The sequence below is a fragment of the Lactuca saligna genome, chromosome 5 (genome assembly GCF_052625555.1).
Source record: "Lactuca saligna cultivar CGN05327 chromosome 5, ASM5262555v1, whole genome shotgun sequence".
NCBI lineage: Eukaryota > Viridiplantae > Streptophyta > Magnoliopsida > Asterales > Asteraceae > Lactuca > Lactuca saligna.
Window position 1 is genome coordinate 21,073,873 of NC_136421.1, and position 3,601 is coordinate 21,077,473.

Consider the following 3,601-nt stretch of genomic DNA (forward strand, 5'->3'; position numbering starts at 1 on the left):
CAAGATTTGGCGCCATTACCTGTATGGGGTTTGGTGTACAATATACACGGATCACAAGAGTTTGAAGTATTTGATGGATCAGCAAAATCTGAACATGCGTCAGAGGAGATGGTTGGACGTGGTAAAGGATTATAATTGCGAGATTCTGTACCACCCTGGCAAGGCTAATGTGGTGGCCGACGCCCTGAGTCGTAGAGCAGAGAGCGCCCAGATTCGGGAAATTTGTATGAGATTGACAGTGATGACTCCGGTATTGGACACCATCATAGGGGCTCAGGCTGAGGCAGTGATACCGGAGAACCACAAGAGAGAGCGAGTTATCGGGCAGGTGATGGAGTTCGTGACCAATAGCAGAGGGCTTATGACCTTCCAGGGTCAGATTTGATTACCGTTTGTTTGAGGAACGCGTACCATCTTGATGGAGGAGGCACATAAATCAAGATTCTCGATCCATCCCGGAGCCACTAAGATGTTTCTAGATCTTAAAAAGGAGTATTGGTGGCCATGTATGAAGAGAGATGTAGCATGGTTCGTTGAGAGGTACCTAACCTGTCGCAAGGTTAAGGCTGAGCACCAGCGCCCGCATGGCAAGTTGTAGCCATTGGAGGTTCCTGAGTGGAACTGGGAACAGATCACCATGGATTTTATCACCAAGTTGCTGAGGACTGCTAGGGGTGTCGATGCAATTTGGGTGATTGTGGACAGGTTGACGAAGAGCGCTCACTTCCTTGCCATCAGTGAGAGCTCTTCTGCTAAGAGGCTGGCAGAATTGTACGTGAGAGGGGTGGTATCGCGACATGGGGTGCCAATCTTGATGGTCTCAGATCGAGATGTGCGTTTCACTTCCAGATTTTGGAAGAAATTCCATGAGGATTTCGGTACGAGGTTGCATTTTAGTACCGCATACCACCCGCAGACTGACGGATAGAGTGAGCTGACGATTCAGATGCTCGAGGACATGCTTCAAGCATGTGTGCTAGATTTCGGAGGAAGCTGGGACACGTATTTGCCCTTAGCAGAGTTTTCCTACAACAACAGCCATCATTCGAGCATTGGTATGCCACCCTTTGAGCTGTTGTATGGGAGGAGGTGTCGGACCCCCATTTGCTGGGGAGAAGTAGGGCAGCGTGTGATGGGAAGTACAGAGATTGTGCTTTAGACGACAGAGCAGATATAGCGGGTCAGGCAGAGATTGTTGACCGCTCAGAGCCGCCAGAAGAGTTATGCGGATAGAGGACGATCCGAGCTTGAGTTCCAGGTCGGTGACTATGTTCTCCTGAAGGCATCTCCTTGGAAAGGAGTGATTTGATTCAGGAAGAGGGGCAAGCTAGGGCCCCGATATATTGGGCCGTTCAGAGTGATCGCGAGGGTGGGCAGTGTAGCGTATCACTTGGAGCTACCTGTGTAGTTATATCGGATTCATAATACCTTCCACGTATCTCAGTTGAGGATGTGTATACCCGACGAGTCGGCAGTAGTGCCGCTAGAAGACATTCAGATGGATGCGAGCCTGAACTACGCGGAGAGACCAGTTGCAATTTTAGATCGGAAGATCAAGGTTCTGAGGAACAAGGAGGTGCCCCTGGTGCAGGTTTAGTGGCAACATCGGAAGGGATCTGAGTTGACCTGGGAGCCAGAGCGTGAGATGCGGGAGCAGCATCCGGAGCTATTTCAGGGATGAGACTTCGAGGGCGAAGTCACATTCAAGTGGGAGAGAATTGTAACATCCGGAATTTCAGGTATTATATTTATTCTTTTTAATTTGAGTTTTGAGGAGGAACCTGGCGAGTTAGTGAGTAGACTCGCCGAGTAGAGACGCGATTTCTCACCCGGATTAATAACCGGACTCGGCGAGTCCACGCTGTTTAATGAAACCCTAATTTCTCGGGTTTGGGGGACTATTTAAAGGGCCTTATGGCCGTCATTTGTGCTCACCAACCCCCAGAGCGAAACCCTAGTGAACTTGAGCGTTTGGAGTGAGAGGAGGAGCCATTTTCGACCTTGGAGGTGTTGTCTAGCAAGGGAAAGGAAGCTATAGCCAAGAGGAAGCAAGAGGGTTAACTTCCTGAAGATCTGAGGTCCAGAACATCACGTTTGAGGTACTATTTTCGAACCATTTTCTGTTGAGGTGATGTTCATGTTGATTTAGGGCTTATTGAGCCTTTTTGTGACTAGATCTAGTGCTCCCATGGTCCCTTAAGAGGGTTAGGTTCTGGATTTAGACCCATGGAGGTCCAGAGTGCCTCTTTGTCCAAGCTTTATATGAGTCTATGGAGGTTTTGGGTTGGGATCATTGTGTGTGAGGTTAAAACACCATTTATGAGTCAATAGGTGTGATATGAGCGCCAAGACATAAACTTTACGTGATAAATAAGCTTGGAAAGACTGGATCTATGAGCTAGTGGAATAGATCTGACCTCAAAAGGTTGTTTGGGGTTATGCATGGAAAGCACTCGCCAAGTCCATTGGCATACTCGGCGAGTTGGAGCGAGTTATTCCGTGTTTTCGAACCAGGGGTTGGGTAACCGAGTTGGGTGAGTGACTCGGTGAGTCGGAAGGGGTTCAGAGGAATCGGGTCCTCGTAAGGACTCGACGAGTCCTCGCCAGACTCGGCGAGTTGGGTTGACCATTGACCAGAGTTGAACGGTGTTGACTTGATAGAGTTAGTCAATCCTAGTTGGGAAAGTGTTAATTAGAGATATATTTGTGTATAGGAGGACTATATCTCGGGAGATCGAGCATTAGTGATTTCAGGGATTTACGAGTTACGCAAGGTGAGTCTTCTCGCTATACTTTACCTTGAGTAGGTAAATAGAGTTATGTGATACAGTGTTTTAGATATATTATTTGTTGCACTGCATTCTTCTATGTGATTTATGTTGTGCATGCTTGTAGAGTTAGAACCTGAGGGTTCACATAGTTTGGGTGCACGGACCCACAGAGTTATAGCCTCGAGTGGCTAATATGTCTTATATGTGGTATTTTCGGGAACTCACTAAGCTTTGTGCTTACAGTGTTTTTTGTTATGTGTTTCAGGTACTAGTGAGGATCGCGGGAAGGCGTCAGCTTGATCAGTACACACACGAGATTTTTATGCTATGAGATCTTGGGATTGATATATGTTATAAATTGAGTTTCAAACAACGATATTTTTATGATTTACAAATGAATTATGTTTCTATAAAATGCAAAAAATTGTTTTGGAAATTTACGCCGTTACATGAATACTTGCTATCTATGCTGGATGAACGTTTTATACATGTTTTCAATTATTTAAAATGTTTATGTATTTTATATCTACGAAAATGTTGGGGTAAAACATGGGTAGATTTAATAGGTGATGTGTGATAAAATGATGAGAGGCCTCGATGTCGATGTTGTTGATTCTGTCATCTAGCGGAGTATGGATGACGACCACGGACTCTTCTAGACAGTCTAGTGGAACACTAGCAGGCTCGCAACCTCTAGGTGTTTGTGAACGATGTGTTCACCGGTGTACTCCATCCCCCACATGGTTGCCTTTAGGACATTTATTGCTGAGGAATCCCCTTAGCAGTGGTGTCCATCCCGATGATAATCCTTAGGCTAGGTCCCTTATGAT